The sequence below is a fragment of the Seriola aureovittata genome, chromosome 17, assembly GCF_021018895.1.
Source record: "Seriola aureovittata isolate HTS-2021-v1 ecotype China chromosome 17, ASM2101889v1, whole genome shotgun sequence".
Taxonomy (NCBI): domain Eukaryota; kingdom Metazoa; phylum Chordata; class Actinopteri; order Carangiformes; family Carangidae; genus Seriola; species Seriola aureovittata.
The window spans coordinates 8,441,145-8,461,045 of record NC_079380.1 but is presented as its reverse complement, the minus strand read 5'-3'; the positions used below and the strand labels follow the sequence as shown (position 1 = coordinate 8,461,045).

General features: G+C 44.6%; 1 protein-coding gene across 1 annotated transcript in view; it reads left to right on the top strand.

Annotated features, from left to right (window-relative positions):
- Positions 1-9,581: 9,581 nt before the first annotated feature.
- The window catches only part of s1pr2 (sphingosine-1-phosphate receptor 2), a 16,596-nt gene continuing 6,276 nt past the window's right edge, over positions 9,582-19,901 (top strand). The window contains exon 1 of the mRNA XM_056400592.1: positions 9,582-10,217. The gene's annotated coding sequence lies outside the window, so the exon portion shown is untranslated. The remainder of the gene's footprint in view (positions 10,218-19,901) is intronic.

The window sequence follows — 19,901 nt, the reverse complement described above, 5'->3', positions numbered from 1 at the left end:
GAACCTAACCCTGTGTATTAATCAGCTCGCCTGTGTCTGATGGGCATGCAGAGACAGGTCTATCACTCACATGGGTTGGGCTACAGTGCTGCAGTCACACGCTCTGTGTAGGCCTCAGCACAGACCAATCAATAAAAAGCCTTTCCACTAGCACTGTGAAACAATGCTTGTGTAACTTTTTTTTCATCAGCCTGTGTTGTGTCATGGAACATTTTCTCAACATGAATTTTGCAGCTTTGTCGTTTGTCAGTTATTTGTATAGTTTTTGCAACATGAGCTTCCCTACAGAGATCCCCCTGCAGGAGAGTTTGGTCAGGGTTTTTTCTTATTGTTGTTGTGCTCACTATAAAAGCACTATTACGGAGATAGAAGTCAGTCAGACTTGACTGGCACCGTTGTTGTGGATTGCGGGCAATAAAAGTCTAACGACATCATGACCACATGCAGAAAAACCAACAGGTAAAAAAAGGCAGGGAGACTGATTGAAGCAGCATGACTTTGACGCCACTGTGGTGTGACAGACGGGGTCGTAAAGATCTTAGCGCTCAGTGAGTGACTCAAAGTGAAACAGAGACCTGTTGAGGTTGTGGTAAAATGGTGAGGAAGTTCTCATTTGCTACCCTGCGCTGGCATTAAAACAGTCAGGGGAGGAGGGGTGAAGCTGGAGGGGCTCGGGTAAAGGGAAGGGGATGATGTTTCTCCCTCAGTGCTCTGCAGGGAGCGGCTGGGGAGTCCAACTGTGATTTATGGAAGCCAGAACTTTGCTGCAACTTTTCCTGGAATTCGTGGCTGTTCTGGGGGGGTGGGATTGGGAGGGGGAGGGGGTGGGGGCAGCTGAGGAAGGGGTTAGGGGGCAAGAGTGATCTGAGGCCAGGATAAGAGCAATATTTTACTGAGGCCATTAAATCAATTTACCTCCAGAAGGAGGCGAGCTTGAAAGCTAGAATCCTGTCTGTCCCTTTTGCATGTCTCTTCGACTTAAAGCCCGTCCAGGTCCCTGGAGGTTAAAGGGCTGTTTCTCTTAGATGGAGACTCAGAGTTTAGCCGTGTTATTGGAACTGGTTGAGGTCAGCCGTGTGAATCATTTGGTGACTATGGCATTCACCTGAAGCACAAAGCTGAAGAACTGAGGGAGTCTGTCAAAACAGTAATAAAAGTTAAAAGTCCCACAGTTAGTACAAGGGGACCCTCCTGCTCCTTTCCACTGGGAGCAGTGTGAATTTATTTGAGCAGAGTCGGTGAAAAATGAGATAATCATCATTTAAAAAGTGGCACCTTGACTGGCTCTCTCTTGAGGACCACAAAATGAAAACACATTAGTATTTTTAGGATCATAAATAACTCAAAGTCTTGGTTTACAAAATCGTACGCTTGTGGATTGAATTAATTCAAATTTAGTAAAAAAAAAAAAAAAAAAACTAGTGGTCCTGTTGCTGCTAAGCCATAAGAAAGAATGTCTAATTCAATCTGTTTTAGGTTAGTGAGACTATTGCTAGTCATAGAAGAAATCGTGTGAGTTGCTAATTAAAGCCACATTTCTTTTTTGTTATCCAGCAGCGATATTCGTCAGTTTTATGGAGAGATCTCTGTGGCAGCTGCAGTGTTGCCAGATTCTGCATTTTAGGGTTGAATTCTTGAACTCGGACACACAGTCACACACACATGCACATATACAAGCCCACCTCTGGCTTTACCTTTCCCATCATCTCCCTGAAGGGGGTGACTGTTTATATGTTTTTTCTCAGCAGATGTTACCTCCTTCAAAACCTGCTGTCTGATTAGATAATGATGCAGCAGTGTCTTTATTCCACTGTGCAGACTTGAAGCTCATGACTCACAAATCTCAAAGCAGAACCAGCCCGGCTGGCAAGCAGCAGCATGAGCTAACAATCATCATCATGTGAAAACCTCACTCACAGATGTGCGTATCCAGGGCCGACAGATCCAATGACGTGAGGGCTGCTCGAAATTTATTCAGTGAGGAATCTAATGGAGGGTGGCGCACTTTGGTTGTTATGGCTCATCGTGGACTTCACCGTTGGGGGGGTGGGGTGGGGGTGACAGCTAGATGTCATAAACAAACGTAGAGATTATTTAGTGATATGATATTGTAAGTGGGATGGGTTGCCAGATCTCGAGCAAGTCTGTGGAATCTGGAGCTGTAGTTAATTATCTTGTTAAGTATTGTTTATATTGTGCTTCTACAGTGGTGCGTTTAATGTGTATGAATGGTTTAACTTGCAATTAGGTTCTTTCTCTGTGGTATCTGGTAACTTTCCTTTAATTGCCGAGGTTATTACAGATTTGGCTGTGGGTGATAAGTAATTTTGACCTTGATTGGATGTGGCCGGTGAGGTCATCATGCAGTTAGAGTACAGCTGTATCAATATCACAAAACTCTTTTGTAATGTAATTTTCCTTCCATGATCCTACCGACTCAGTGTTGGGAAAGTTACTGCACTTTTGAAACTAATTCATGCCTTTTCCTTGTTACTTTCTCTAATTGTGGATGAACACTGTTTGATATCGGGGCGGGCCCAAAATATTCCAATATTACTAAGTGAAAGAACTGTGCCGATATCTTTTGGTTTTGGCACCATAATGATGGCTATACATTCGGTATGAGAGAGGTTGTCAGAAAGAGTCAGCGTCAGAATTATAGGATGACCATCTAACAATGTGCCTGCTGCTACAACTTTCATCTACTAACCAACCACAGGAATCAAGCATGAAATGATGACTACATACATTTCAGTAAGCTAAAGACATCTCACAGTCTGCAGGCGCCTTAAGAAGCACTTGCACATCACCTATCCACTCAGTTTAAACAACTGTTTTTCAAAATCAATATGACATATCAACACATCAAAAAAAAGATTAATAAAATAAACTTCTATTTGGAAACAAAAACTCCTGAAGCTTTTATAGCGATGTTCAAACCTTGACTGTGTGTAGGACTTTTAATTTGTCAGTGCAGCTCTGTAACAAATGGCGCACACAAAAAAGAAGTTCAGGGCTTGAAACATGGAGGAGATGTGAGATGATTCAGACAAAGTGACGATGCAGAGGCGCTTCCCTGTCAACAAGCACAAGCATTGTGTTGCTGAGTAATCAAAGTGACTGGTCAACCATTTTTGTATTCTTCACACAGAACCTGTTATATTGAATGGTTCAATGACTGCAGTTCTTCTTTTGTTTGTGTGTTTCTGTCTTTCTTTCTTTCTTTCTTTCTTTCTTCTTGCACTGTAGTCAATAAATTTCGATGTTATGCAAGTCTATGAACCGCAGCGATTTTTGATTCATCATTCTAACAGAGAAGTAATGCCACTCACTTTCACACTGTTATTTCTCCCACACAGGGGTCAGAGGTCATGGAAAACGGAACAGAGTGCCGCTCAAGAACAACTTGACAAAATGTTATTTAACAGAGACAAAAGGGGAAGAAATCATCTTCAATGCTAAAGTCAAACAGAGGTGGGCCAGCTTTGTGGAGTGGGATTTTGTCAGCACGACCTTGGTGGAGTGGGGTCTGAGCAACTGGAGGTGTTCCAGCTGCAGCTGATAATAAACACTGAGGGGTGGGGGGTTGGGGGTGGGAGGGGGGTTGGTAAGTGAAATGATGATGGGAAGTGTGCTGATCAAAGCATCACTTTCTCGGGTGGCGTGTGGAGCTTGACCACAGAGAAGTAAACCTTGGTGGTGGTGGTCGTTGTGGTGGTGGTGGTGGGGGGGCGGGGGGGGGGGGGGGGGTTCTCTCTGCAACACAATAAAAAAAAACACCATAAAACACAAGAAAATATTATTGCTAATGACTTTTCTTCATTCTTATTACAGTAACCTTTATCTACCTGATCTCATAAAGCATGACTGTAACAATGAGTCGAAAAAGTTGTTGGAAAATGAAAGTAAATCAGAAACAAATATGCATATATGTCATGCTCTCTGCTGAAACGCTCAGTGTGTGTGTGTGTGTGGTGTGTGTGTGTGTGTGTGTGTGCGTGTGCGTGTGTGTGTGCGTGTGTGCGTGTGTGTGTGTGTGCGTGTGTGCGTGTGTGTGCGTGTGTGTGTGTGTGTGATTAGCTTTGAAGACAGAAGCGCTTCAGGCTGTATCAGGAAAGTGTGAAAGTGTTTAAACACCTGCTTCCTTCCTGCCATCTCTCCTCACACTCTTTGTCTTTTTTTTTATTATTATTATCAGAAATTTTACCACCTTGACATAATAAGTTGGTTCTGTGAACAGTCACCTCTAACTGAGGGCACGGAGAGGAGTACAGGTCATGAGAGAGAGGCTGGACCAAACAGCTGGATTAGAGTAATGGCCTGACCCTGATCCTTCTTATCTGATGACCCCCAACATTGACCCCGGCAGCCAAGTGCCAGCTTCCCTTTGGGAAACAGCAGATAAGTTCTGCTCGAGGAGAGAAATGTGCACCTTTTGACGCATGTGTTAGCACAAACACTCCTTTGTAAACACACTTCTACAAACAAATACTGACGCTCTGCCTCTGGCAAAAATACACAGAGATCAGCTCACTGAGTCCGGCCTTTCTGTCTCAAGCTTCTGCAGGCAAGATTCCAATAGGTGCACGCTTGACCTGCTTGCTGAAGGCTTATTTTACCCTCTACTGGCCGTCTTCACTTCACTTCCTCCACTCTGCTCACAAACATCCATCCTGTTTCTATTTCCTCCTTCGACCCCTTCACCACTCCGCTCCGCTGGCTCCTTCGTTCCTTCTTACTCTTCAAACCTTCATGAACTTTCTACATGAACAGACATAAAAAAAAGAGCAGGTCTGTTTTTTTTCTCTGCTGTGCAGTGATTGCTGTGCAACATCTGTGCACTTCATTCTCACTCTTGCCACGGCAAGCACGTAGCGCCCTGAAACTCTGCCTCAACCACACTGAGGTCAAAGAGTAAGAGCAGAGGTTATATGTCTATCACAGATGTGACAGAGTAGCAAACAAAATCTCATGGTTATCTTATACGCTCTGAATACAGAACTGCACCAGCTGTTCTCTGCGCTTGTAACCAATGACTGATTTTTAGCAAGGAGAACACATATGCTCATGCAAACCTATGACTAACCATTTGAGTCTTCTTTCTGGCCAGTGAAGTGGGGACACTGCTGAATATTAAATCACAGGAGTCTTATCTGTGGCTCTGCTGAACGGTAAACTGAGGTCTTTGTGCTGTTTCTGCTGCTCACACAAGACACTTCTGCAACCTCCAAATGACTGTTTGACCACAGAGCTGACAGTAGTTGCATCACTTCTCTTTTGAATGCTCCGTCCACACATTATGAGTTATAACGTATATAGAAAAGACTCTGATAATGAACGTGTGGATTTGGAAGTGTTTTGCTACGGGTACTTCAGCAAGGCTCAATAAACACGGCCCTAATCTGCAGGAAGCCGCAAAAGTCATGATTCCCTCCTCCCCAACCATGTGGGCCCCCCTCTGCCTTTACTATCCACTAACACTCTTTCCCTCTGTGGAGCAGAGGACAGTGAACACAGCAGACACCCAATACTTATACTCAAGCATGGTAACCAGAACACAGACCGGTGCAGAAGTGGACCATGGGAACAGTCTTTTCAGGCCTGACTGTAAAAATAAAGGTAACTCTATCCTTCTGTGAGAGACGTGTCAGTAGAGGGGTGGAGCGATGAAATATTGTGAAAGCATAATAAAGACAACTCTGTGAGAACAAATATATTAATATATAGGCCTGTGTAAAAATGCAACAGGAAGTTAAACCACAAATTACATTCTCAAATGATCACACGCTTAGATTTCATCAGTGACGTACGTGGCCTAATGTTTCCTTTGTGTACGAGTAGGTGAATGACCAGAAAACAGACAGCGGTTCCCGCTTTATTCCTGCACATTGAGGAGATCAAATGCAAAAAGAATTTGAGTTCTTTTGTGCCTGAAAAAAAAAAAGAAAAAACTGCAAGATGGTCTAGAGATAAGCAGTAAGATAACACTGCAGGTCTCGGGGGAGTGAATGCAGGATGGACGGATTTCTTCTAAACCTGTGAACAGCAGAGACATGTGGCACAGGCAGCACTTAAGCCCAGTGTTTTGAGTGCAGAGAGAGATAAGCCGGCCTGTCTCCAGGCAGCACTTGTGCTGCTCGGTGTTGAGAGAGGCAACCAAATCTCTGCCGCCACAAACATTGTCTGCAGCTATCAATTAACTGCAGGCACAGAGCCCCAGATTATAGCTTTAAATGATTTTAACAAAGCAGTAGATAGTATTTGGGGTTTATTAACATTTATCATAGCAGGTCTTGTTTATGAACTTATCACATTTTTCATTGTATGACATCCTCCTTTCATGCATGCTGATTTAAGTGCAAATACAGCACAGTCATTATAGTCTAAGCATACAGAGGATGTCACAAGTATACACCTTGTCAAAATTCACGGAGATAAAAATACACAACAGACTTTGGTCGGAGCATCTGAAAAGGAGAACGGTTTTCACAGAAGAGGCCTTCTTATTTCGAGGAGGAAGTGACGAGAGAACTTTCCTTAAACTCACGTTGTTATGTTTCTGAGGAGACCTCAGTTTGGAATCAAAACAGTTTGTCATCATGTCTCCTGTCTGGATGAATTAGTAACATAAAAAATATAATAATGGCTCATTACATAAAAACATTTAATAGCACCCATTATTTTATACATTACACATTGACAGCTGCATCTGTGGTTCAGTTTTACAGGCCTACACTATAGATTTGTAGACAAACAAGGGATGGGAAGTCCCCGCATGAGCCTGAGAACAGTTAGAGTTTACTGTTAATGACTTCCCCAGTGTAATCCTGTGTCTAAAAGTAGGAACGTAGAATATTTAGCTCCTCTTCGAAGCTTTGCCTTTTTTGGATCTTAAGCTCTCTGATGAAAGATCTTCTGAGATGAGCACCACAAGCGATGATTGAATGATTATCTTTGTTGGTGTGAAATGCTGCCTACGTTACTTTCTGTTGCCACTCTCATCTCAAAGTCTGACTTTTAGCCGTTTCACTGTCCCACTTCTGGTAAGTTCAAGACTAGGTCAGGTGACCACAGCCTGCTTTAATGCTCCTTGTAACTGTGTCAGTTTTGCAGCCTGTCAGGTATAAAGGTAAAAAAGATCATAAAGCCTCTGAAGAATGCTTTGACATTTTGCTAGATATGCGAGGTATAATCCAGCGAAATATAACAAGCTAATTGGTGGTGGAGTTGCTGGTAGGCAGCGTTTGTTACTATTGGACAGAGCATTGCTAGCTGTTTCCCCCTATCTTCAGTCTCTGTGCTAAGCTAAGCTAACAGTTTCCTGACTGTATCTATGTACAGCACTGTGCACAAAGTTTTAGGCATTAAAAGTAATATCAAAAATGATGTCATGATTAGTCTTTATTCATCAATTGCCTTCATGCAAAGTGCAGCAAACAGAAAAAACCTAAATAAAATCCATACCTGTTGTGACCGCCCTTTGCATCAGTTCTACTTGCTCATCGTTTTTCAAGGTACTTGGCAGGAAGCTTGTTCCAAGCATCTCAGAGAACTTGATGTTCTTCTTCTTCTGTGGATTTAGTCTGTCTCTGTGGCTGCAGAATGAATTTGTGTTGATCCGATGCCTCCCTGATAGTACAGTGTGAAGGATACGAATCTAAGTGCCTAAAACCTTTGCACAGTGCTGTATTTAACAGACAGACATGGAAAGTGGTATTGATCATCTTGCTGCAAGAAAGCTCTTAAGCATATCTCACAAAATGTCTAATTATTGCTGTATCATTACTTCTTGTTACTCTAGAAAACAAATTTCCGAAATGCCATGTCCTATCCAGTCAGGAAGATAAAATGCAAATCACTGAAAACAATGATACAAGCAAAATTCACTCCGTTGAAGTTTTGGCAACACAGCAGAGTTTATTCTTAGGTGCGTTTTGGGCCACACATCCACCAGCACATGATGTGCAAGGGGGGTGGGGGTGGTGGTGGTGGGGGGGGGGTTGCGCAGGAGGTTGCTAATAACAGCTGCCAGATGTGCAGAGTCCCCGGAGTCCATGCACATTCTCACAGACAATGGAATGCTTGTGAGGAGCCCCAACAGGAAGTGAGGTCAGGGCTCTTGACCCCTCCCCTAAAAGCTCAGTGAGAGACACAGCAGAGGGGCAGCTTTACTGGGGCAGCTCCTGAGAAGTGTCCCATCATAAACCTGCTGACAGTGAAGAGTGAGTCCATAAAGCCTGTCTGCCACACATCCATTAAAAACTGCTCATCCAACCTGCCAGCATTTTACAGAAAGTGTGAAGTTATCTCCTGAGACGGCAGGTTGAAAGATTTTGGCATTTCCAACAGAAGTATTGCAAATTCGAGGAGTTGTTCTTCTTTTTCAGTGAGTAATTTCTACATAGCAGTCGCTGCGGGGGCGGCAGGGATGAGTGTGGTTAGAGTGGAATTGCACAATCTCGATCCTTGCTCCCCCCAGTAAACCATCAGCAGACACGACATGAGTCAAAGTTGCTGAAATTGTTTGGTAGAGACCAGACAAACACAAGACTGATTTCATGTTCAGCAGTGAGGTGCCCTCCCTGCGTAGACTAAATGCTCTGATGTCATTCACACAGGTAGGATTCACATCAAAAGCTTTGATGTCTGAGTCTGGAGTAACTTCCTCTTTCTAAAATGTTTACTGTAGAAATTTGAAGTGAAAAAAACACCTAAACGCTGATCTCTGAATCATCAACGAAATGTTCTCATTTCCCTTAACCAAGTTCTTTCATTTTCCATTTTTATTTGCATCATTTCATAATCTCAGGCAGTCAGGTTTTTGAAAAGACAAAACCTGGGCTTGGTACATTTCAGAAATCTTAATGCTACACCCACAGTTTCTGATTCGATCCCAAATTTCTTTAACAGAAGCCGAGGAGGCTCCAGATGTTTTGTATGATAACTCATTTAACAACACAACACAGCGCCTTCTTCTTATCACAGACACATGACATCATAGCCACTTGGGATGACTTTGGCTTTCAGAGTAATGACTGTGGAGAGATTATTACCTCCTCTTGGGTTGGACAGAGGCTCTTTCACTGCAGCCAGCACCTGCCCCTCTGTATGTTTATGCGCAGCAGTGGTGACTAATAAGCCCTGACTTACCTTCACCTCATCTTTATGACACCTGTACTCACGCAGACCTGGGGGATACACATGAAGATGACAACAATAACTCATAAGAAACAACAAATATAAAAAAAATAATGTCAAAAACAGATCAAGCAGATCAAACACCAGTGATTATTTGCCATGCTCCTTTAACACTAGCCTATATATATTGCATTGCCATTGTAATAGAGCTACATTCATTTGCAGCCACTGATCCCAAGGGAGAATGAGCCAGGGTGAGTTGAAAAGTGTGGACTCTGGTTCATGCTGGGATTCGTTAGGAAAGAGGAAGTGAGGAGGTGGAACATCTGGACTTCATTTGTGTGCTCCGGAGTGGGGGAAAAGCTCCAGAAATAGGCCTAACAACTATTTTCCATATTAATTGCTGTCCGAATCATACTAATAAGTCCACACACTCCTTTAAGAGCATATCACTTTTCACACCGCCTGTCTCTCTGTCTCGCTCTCCCTCTCTCTCTCTTGCGCGCGCGTGCCTGTGTGTGTGTGTGTGTGTAAGTGTGTGTGCATGTGTGTGTGTGTGTTTGTGTGTGTGTGTATGTGTGTGTGTCAGACCGCGTATTGTGTCAGTACGCGTATTGTGCTCCCACTGCTGTGTGCTCCCAGAGAGCAGAGGGACGATCAGACGGACTGGTGGATTAGAGCGACAAAGGGGAAAGTGTGGTCTCTGCTCTCATTCATTTTTCGTCATATACATTTTTGTTTTGGGGGGGGGGGGGGTCGCCTCGCGCTCGGTGATCTTTGGACGGCTTCAGTTGAAGCGCACAGACCGGGTATGGATTTACCACTGACTAGACAAGACACGCCGCCGCCGCCGCCGCCGCCGCCAAGCCCTGTACGAAAGTTTTGATTGTCATCGTCGCTTCTCGACCCGGGAGCAGCAGAGGAGAGGAGAGAGCTGAACTTTTGACGCCAGCTTTTGTGGAGACTGGTGACCACATGTGAGGACGTTTGGAGACAAATATTTTCTGTCGGAGCGTCTTTTCGCTGCTCTCTACTACTACTACTGCTGCTGCTACTACTACTACTGTATCTCTCATGGGGTGAGTAGCCGTCTTAAAGTGTGGTTAGTGTGACAGTCTGCGCTGCACCAGCCTAACAAAAGGACCTGATGTGTCTCTCGCGCTGCAGAGTTCAGTCTCAACAGTAAATGGGAGTTGGGTATATTTCGAGAGAGAATCTTTACTGGCATACTATACGAGGTTCCCCCTCCTGACCATCAGCATCATCGACGACCAGATAAGCGTGTTGGAAAAGATATGAAAGTTGGGACTGACGCACAAAGTCTCGAAATGTGTCTTTGACTCACTCAACACGTTTTGACAGCAGCAGCGTGGCCAGTACAGGATGAAGCAACACGCCACTGCACTTTTACTAACCACCGAGCAGAGACACCGCTGCTGCACCCACCGAGAGGGTTTGGATGTTCCGTGTGACAGCTGCGTTTGTTAAACACTGCGTGGGTGTGTGTGTTTTAATGAATAATATTGTGTGGTGTTAAATATTAACACGTGGGCTCCACGGCTGTCGATCATACAGTGAGGGTGAATTATAGTCTGTGTAGCTATTATTGTTGTTGTTGTTGATGTTTGGGTCTGAGGTGAGTAGCTTGTGCTCCAGGCGCGTCCTCGCTCACGCACGCACGCGCGCACACACACAGGTCCTTGGAGCCGTTGCGCAGCCTGCTGTGCCCCCCCCCCCTTCCCTCTTCGCGCTGTGACCCCTACGATGTTGTTGAGGCTTGTTCATCCGTCACTCTAAAGAAGGCATTGTATTGAAAGGATGTATTAATAAGACAAAAGCCCCCATTATCCCCAATGTACCGGAGTTAAGCTCATGTGGTTGGAGATGTGCTCTCTATAGGAAGGCAGCACAGAGCTTCAGCAACGACTTAACACAGTGTATTGTTGTCAGGGATTTAAAAAAGTAAAAGATAACAATATACATTTGAATAAACTGTCACAGTGACATACATTATTATTACAGGCTGGTGGATTTTAGTTGTGGCTACGTTGGTGAACAATTCCAAGTTGTTTTAAACATTTGCAGACTTGTGTCTGTGCCATCTCTTGGAAACCTAGTAGTTACATTTCCTTATCAGCACTCTAAGGCCATGCTATCTAAACAGCAGATTGATTGTGTCCAGTAGAGTGAACCCTGCAGAGAGGGATGCATAAGTGTCAGCAGCCCAGTCATGAGGCATCCTGTTGCAAGAGAATCCTCAAATCACAGTGAGATAAGATGATAAGGTGGAGGAACTAATGTTTATTGCCCAGATAAAAGCTCCCATCCATCATCCTCTCTCCTGTGGTGGGTCATGCTCAGTCTGCACGGTGTGTTGCTCATTAGCTTGCACCACACCGTGGCAAGCTATGGCTTGCGAAGGGGAAGTGCAAAGGTTTGGTGACATTATCTCAAGGCCCAGTTGAGGTTACCAAGCAGAAACAACTCTCAAACGCACATGGGTGCAAGCTTGTTGAATTAAGACTGGTAAACATCTTACTGTGATAACATCAGCAGTGGAGGGTGAAGAGGAAGCACGGTCAGTAGTTTTAAGACTATCGAGTGTCGAAGGCTCTGTCAGCAGGTTCATTGATGCTAGGTTTGTGTTAGAGCAGCTTGGTTTGTTTGGGGCATGCAAAGTCCCTCACGCACTCAGGTGCTTCTCCCAGCATGCCTTGAACTGGGCAGGAGACAGGGCATGATACTGCCTGCCAGCCGTCTGCGTTTACCACATGTGACCACATGGCTCATTACACCAGAACAACACTCACAACCCCACCAGGCCCAACCACTGCCAGGCTTCTTCACACAAGCATTCACACATTCATGATCCTTGGCTTTGGCGAGTGTAACTTCAGGATGCTGTGAACAGCGACAGCTTATTGGCCAGACACTCCGCAGATCAAGGCACACGCAGCCTTTCACAGACAAGGAGCACACATGGTGTTAGTCCTACCAGTCTATATAGAGGAACTTTATAATCTTTTATGGTAGAGAGCAGGGAGACTGGCTCAGTCCAGCAGCCCATGACATCATGAGCTGAGGATCTGTGTGTTGCTGACCCAGCTCACTGTGCACAGTGGCCCTGTTTTCCTCTACACCATGACTGCTGTAATCGGACCCTTCTCAATGGGGACTGCCCAGGATAGCGTGAGACATGAAGACAAATAGATGAGTTGAATAAATAAATAGATGTATAAATGCATGGATGGATAAATAAATTAATGGTAATTCAGTGGTGGGAACTGGATTCGCGGGGCTTTTTTTTTTTTGATGGAGCAGGTCACTAGGGGGTTGAAGGCGGGGATGGGTGGTGGGTGGGTGGTGTCGATCTCTGAAGGATGCTCAGGTTTCAGCTCAGGCCTGGGAGCGATCTGCTAATAGGAAGCAGCGAGAAGGCTTTTCCTTGGGGAGACTGGCTCCTCTTTTGTTGTGTATACTCACCACTTTATTCAGCCGCACTGGAAGGCGAACAACACGGAGAGATCAGAGGAGCGACCTGCCAGAGGCACCCTGGCCTCTACCTGGTTAATAGTTGAAACCAGTCAGAATTTGCATACATAACTTTCATAACTTCTGGGCTTTTCTCTGGGATATTAATAGTGTTCTGCGGACGGCCATCTGGGTTCTACAGGCTCGGAGTTCGAGCTGGTACTCCCCCTTTTGCCTGAAAAACACTTTCCTTGGGTGTGGCAGCTGGAGCAAAATAAACGCCTTCTGTTCGCAAGCTGCCCAAGCGCAAGTCACAACACACAGCTGACAGCATGTAGCTCTCTGATTCACAGCCAAGAGCTGGGAGTGTCTCAGATCAGAGAAATGAATATGGCGTCCTCTGCTTTTTACCCCATTTGTAAACACATTTGAAAAGAAGATGTCACAAGAGGCTGTGTTTGCTCTTTGCTGGCAGGTAGAGAAATATGCATGCACACTTACTCGCCCTATCTCTCTCTCCTTCTCAAAACAACCTCCCTGAGTTTCAAGAATATGCTGTCAGTGCTGCTCTGATTATTATATAAACATTTACATAAGCTGATATTTGGTGGAGAAGAAAAAAGTGAGTCTGACTATTTTAGGAAGATGTTTTACCCAGTGAAAGAATCCATTAGCTTTAAAGTCTCCTGTTACATTCCTGTTCCACTTGAGGGACAAACTATAAGACCCCCCATGACCAGGCGCTAATGCTTGTAGCAGCATGCCAGGATTTCCTGATGCTTTCTATAGGGTGGGGATAAGGCTGTGCTCCTGTCACACTTCAAGCTCCGACCAGCCTTTGCTCCGAAATGCTGTCAGTTGGAAGTAATGCAGAAAATGGTTTTCAGAGCTCTGACTGGCATTTTTCATTGTGCAACATTGCTCCACACAGACATGAACATTACACATCCTTCAGGGACAAAGACAAGCAGATTGAGTACGAGGTTTCTGGTTACTGCCTCCCTCTAGGTTACACCGTTGTGATTTATGTACTGGATGGGAACAACCTCATACTGTCTGTATTTGCGGCAGCCTTAATCAGTGTGGTCATGTCGTGGTTTCCTGATTCCTGATCATTCTCAGCACTCGCTCTGGAGCGACGTTGGAGCAGGTACATATGAAGATGCTGTGGTTTTGGAGTTGGAGACCTCCACCTCCTCCTCCCCCTCTCCTTCCCTCTTGGAAGCCTTTGTTATCCAGTCAGCTTTATTTGTGCAGCTGGAAAACTCAACAGGATTACTTCAACACCCCACCTCCCCAGATCCAGAAGTAAGCTGGAGACAGTTTTCTTGGATTTTGGATTGCCCCCATGCAGCCAATGAGAGCCTGTTGAAGACATTCATTTAGTTTGGAGCTGAAAGTTGGTCTCTCCTCCTGTAAAGCTCTTTCAGTTTTTCTAATGACTGAAAAACTGTGGCCTGTTTTGTTAGAAAGAGCTATTAAGATTGTTTATCTTGTAAAGGCCTCAGCTTCAGTCTCTCCAGGCTTAAAGACACGATGGAATTAACCTCCAGCCAAACACAAGCCGGGTCATGATAGAGGCCAGACTGCTCCATTGCAACAGACAGATTGAGTGGAAGTGGATGTTGTTTACTTTAAACTAATATGACGACTGTTCCAGCATGTCCATTTCAGATGAGCCTCGCTTAGGTCAAAGTCAAGTAGCTGCTGTCTCGTGCTACAGCAATGCTCGCTTTCTGACCTGTTTGATATTTTTTCAGAAGATCCCCTGGCAATCCACTCTACCCAAACCTTGCATAAGGTTCGGAAACTGAGTTATTTACTATAGGGCCATTTCTTTTTTTTCTTTTTTTTTTAAATGTACTTCTGTAATGTTGCCAGGAAAAAAAACAGACATAGTATCCTTCCAAAACTGTGTAACTTTAAATACCCTCGAGTCTCTTTCCAGGCACACATTCACTGGTCTTTAAATGCAGGTTGTAACTGTAAAATATATTTATATTTTTCCGTGTAAGATACAATGTCCTCATGTCAGAGAGGCTGATTGATGTTGACATTACAAGAGTTTTTCAAGAAATAAATTTGCTTTTCAACGCAAGAAATTCTTAAATTGTATTAAATACTGAGGAGAAACTGTGGGCTGTGTGGACACAACAATGTTCTCTCTCCAGGCAACCGTGTTTTTCTCCAATAACAGAGCTGTGTTTAATGGATCTGTGTTTGCCAGTGGAGTCTGGGGTTGTTTTGCTGTGCTGGACCATGAGGAGAGATGGAGGGCCTCCATCAATTCATCATCTTATCAGTGGGCAATCAGGGCGGCTTTGTGCCCCTGTGTGTTAGCCTGTGTAGATGGTATCATTTTTCCCTCGTGCAGTGCATTGCTTTGTTACCAGCACCTTCTCCTTTGCTTTGTCTCTGATTCTGGCATGCTGACTTCCTGACTGTCTGCGGGTAACGTTCAGCGCGCTGAAAATCACTACAACATCACTGTCACAGCAATCCTCCACGCTACCTATACAGCCAGCACAGTGGATATATGTTGTCATGTCTCATGTTGCCATTGGCACGCCACGCAACAATCATAAACTCTCTCACGGCAAACGCACAGTTTCCCAACGAGGCAATAGAACATGAGAAGGGGTGGAGTTCAAGGTCTAGCAACAGAGGAGAATAGGAGCAGGGATCCAGGACAAAGGAGATCTAAAAGGAGGTTCAAAGCCATTCATTAGAGGAGACTTCATTGTAAAGACAAGAACATGGGAAGGTGTGAGAAGGGCCAGAGTGGCTGAAACCTGAATCAAGCACACTCAGCCTTCAGACCTGAGGCTTCTAATGCGGATCGGCCAGAGCTGACCTCTTCTTGTGTCGCTCCAGCCAGCGTGTGCATCCGGAGTCTGCGCCAAAGGCGCCATGTGGTTAACACTAGCTTACCTTTTTACATACAAATCCGAAAAATACACGGCTGAGCATTTTTGTCTGTGGTTTACCGCAGCTCCATATGAAGCTTGAACTTCACTTTCTCATGCTGAACGAATTTTCGGAAACTTTGCACATCACACACACATCCGGCCTCCTGTAGAAATGCATGCATGTGTCTTCAACGGTTAATGATAAGGATGGTAATGGTGCTATCTTCTGTTTTCTGTTCTGAGCAAAGCTACATGAAACATCACACACACATTTTTTTCAGTGACGAGAAGATGTAGGACAGATTCGCAGCTCTATAAGAGGGTAGTTTCTCAGTGGAGCGTTTCTTGGAGTCAGATCTGATTGCACAGTGTGTGCTGTAATGAAGTCTTTAATAGGGGGCTATAAGAACATGTCTGCTCCAGATGTGTGCTAAATAAATCCTGCTTGATGTGCATTTAAGCACCTCTTTGTGGCCTTGTCTTTTGATCTCTGTGGTGAAGTTTAAAATATATGAGGGGAGGAGGGGTGCGGAGGGTGGGTGGTTGGGGGTGTTATAGTGAGGATGATGTGGCTCTGCAAATCAGGGACCAGCATGAAAGGGAAATATGCAAAGTAGAGTGATATTAAAACATGAATAATTTGGAAGCCAGTTACTACAGTTGACAGGCACGGTACGAGGGTGAAGGTATTACAGTAATTGCCTCTCAGGCGCCACCCTTGGAGATCCCCCCCACCCCCCAATGGGGCAGACGGGGGTGGGGGGTGGGGGGTGTTTGCCGGTCATTGGGTTATGGCTCCTGAGGCTGTATGATGCCCTTCTTTACGCAGCTCTTTGTCTCCAGCTCCAACTCGCTGCCACCCTAAAGAGCCCCAGAGCACGTGAACAGCACATGAACAGCACATGAACAGCTGCCATAAATAAAGCACTGCGATGTTGCAGAGACTAACTCACTGAGGGGAGGAACAGAAAACAAGACGAGCCACCATGAAACACACAGTAAAGATAAAAAAAAAAAAAAACCTTCCAGTTTTGGTCACTGACTGAACTGTGTTGACAGACCCCTCAGAAGAGGCTGTACCCAAACTGTCAAACTGTTTGACGAGCGAAAGGGTAATCCCTAATTATATGATGAAAGCCCGTGTATTGGGGACACCCCCCACTTCCCTAATATCTAGCAGCTTATACATGGTTTTAATGAAGCATAAGTGTGTTAGCATAATAACGGACAAAGAGAGAGGAAGATTTGCTCTTGGAGCTAAAATTAAACCTCAAACACAGATTGAAATCACAACAAGGAACAGTTCAATCTGTTGGTAAAAAGGAACTGTTTTGTATTTTACCTTTCATCTAATGACGTGATGTATCATGACACTGATACTATATTTGAATAAATACTTCTGTATTTCTGTATTTTTAGTCACAAAAAAAGGATGTGATTTGTATACATCATATCCAACATGGTTTTGCAGGCTACAGACTTTTGCCAATTGATTTTCTCTGTTAAACTTGTTGTTCCTCAAAATGAGTTCCTCTCCAAGCAAGAAACAGTGAGATACTCCAGGCCCCCTGTTTCGTATCTCTCAGTCTGTTCTGTCTCTCGACTGTGCATGTCACGGTGCGACACTGAAACAGGCTCTCTTCCCTCTCTCGTTTGCATTTCCCCCCTGAAAACCTCTTATTTTTCATTTGTCTGGTGATTTCACGAGCCGCTGGTGTTTCAAAAACAACAGCTCCAGCCGACGCGTTGGTCCCAACCCACATGTCTGTCCCTTGAGCACAAGGCTACAATGTGTGAAATCACTGCCAGAAACGAATCAGCCTGTCTGTCTCAGAGCAATTTTAATGCTTTGACTGCGTTTCAGTAAACATCAGTAGATATCTGTAGATATCTGTGGATAAGAAAGAGCTCAAGTGGCTGCATGTTTAGCACTTTTAGCTTCACTACTGACTGTTGATTGCTGAATAAAACGTGCAGTGGCCTTTAGTCGTGTGAATAGTGATAGGAGGTTGAGTCATGAGGTGAATGCATTTTCTCTTTGGGTGACAGAACTATTACTTTGCACCGCAGTATAAAGGTGGGGTTGCTGGTGCTTAGTTTGACCTCAAAAGTGTACGTTGTTCATGTCAGCTGTGGAGTGTAGCAGAGATAAGAGCAATGGCTTAAGATAAGCTTGTGACAGACCATGTAAGACCTGTTGTGCTTTTATTCTCACCTTATAGAACAGACGCTGCTAAGTAAGAGAGTAAACTGGCTCTTCGGTGTCTGTGCAGTGACCAAGGTCATCTGAAGGACCAGGCTTAGTTGGGTCCCAGCAGCAACATCAATCCTCCTCATCCCAGTTACAGTGATACTGGAAACATGAAAGCTTTTTTTTTTTTCGTGGAAACTGAGAGTGGTCAATCAATAGTGTTGCTATGCCCATGTGAAAAGATCTCACACACACACAGACACACACACACACTCACACTGACACTCACACTCACACACACACACACACACACACACACACACACACACACACACACACACACACAGAGAGAGAGAGCCCCGGGGCTCTGTGATGGATAGAGCAGCAGGGGGACACTGCAGCCACCTGCCAGCAGACACAGTGCATCCCTGTGTTTTCTGTGGTTACACAGCGTTATTGCATGGAGCTGCTTTATACAAAAAACAAAAAAACAAAAAAATCAGGCAACTTTAACAGGCCCATATGTGCATGCATTGGCTTAGAGGGACACTGAGCTAAATGTAAATGCACAGACATATAGTATGCCATACTGCTGCAGATGAATTTTTAGAAACGGAAGAGTTGCGAATGGCTGTGGGTGTTCTGTAGGCATCTTTCATTTTAGTAATTTCCGGCTGTGGTAGCAGCTCCTGTGGCAGCAGTGGTGAAACTTTGTGGTGGTAATAGCTGTGTTTTCTCCTGTGTGTCTGACATGTCAACACTTGACTGGGGAAACTTTGAGACTACACCGCTGCACTTTGCATATGGAATTTTCCTCCCAGCAGCGTCACAGCATGTCTGAGGTACCTCCCCTCTAACGCAGTGCATCATACCTTTTTATGCCATTTCAAATACGCAAGAAAAAAAAAAGCCCCTTGGTTAACACGAGATCCTGTTTTCGTGCAAAGACTCTGATGTTTTCCCTTGAAACATGACTTCTGCTGTTCAGCTGAAATCTCAATCGCAGCAATTGCTCAGGCACGGTCATTATTTCCCTGAAATGCATGTATTTCTCTCTCAAACGAGGACTGATCATTTGGCGGCCAGGTCAGTTAGAAAATGCTGGACGCTGAGAGGAGAAGAGGGGTGTTGACTCTCGGAGATCAGTTACTCCCTGATACAACCATTAACGGCTGCGAAACTGAACAGGAAAGAACAAATCACAGCAGCATATGATTTTTGTGTATCCATGATGAATCTCCTTGTGACTGTTAGAGAGATTAAGTCTTTATTACAGAAGAAAAGTCTAGCGTCTTTTAGAGGGAGCAGGAAGCCATTAAATTCCCTTAAAATGGAAAATATACATGATTAACGTTTTTAATATTTTAGTCCCAGACCTTTCTGTTTTAGTGTCATAGGTGATTTTAGAGCTCATTCTGTGAAGCAACACTTGGTCATGCTGTGAAAAAAAAAGATGCTGAATCTCATGCTGTGTTGCCATTACAGTGACTTATAAGCAGGGAGTGTGAAGGGCAGATGGAGAAAGATGTGTTACAGGATGTGTCAGACCACAAACAGCTCAACAGAGGTGATGCTAGGTAAACAAACAGCAGACACACTTCACTGCAAACAAGATAAGCTAAAAACATAGACGATCCAAGCACGAGGTTAGCCACTGCCCTTTATCTAGACCAAAAATATTTGTGCATCAATGTTCGTGTGAGTGAGACCGTGTGTGTGTGTGTGTGTGTGTGTGTGTGTGTGTGTGTGTGTGTGTGTGTGTGTTCATTTAAATGTGGGCGTGCATGCCTCGTCAGGGTTTTTTTTTTAGGAGTTATCTTTTTGCACAGAGAAAGTGCAGCGGAGGTGTACGTAGTGTGTGACAGGTAGCAGGTGGTGTAATGGGCCAGCGTTGCCTTGGTTTCTTGGTGAGCAGACGGTTTGCTAATTGGGGCTTATCAGGTGTTTCTGGGGAAAACACCAGAGGCTTTTGTGCAGCCGTCAGCCCCGTGATGGAGAGGGAAACTCTGTCTTGTTAGGATTAGGAGGAAACAAGGGTCGTCTTTCAGCAGTAAAGCATCAGTCCCTTCTGAATCATCTTTTGGATGTCAAGAAAAATCTATGCTATGCTCTAGACTATGTGCAGCTTTTCGCAACTGTGGGTCAGTGGTTTACTGAAACACTGTATGTGTGATTGCAGAAAGCTGTGAAAG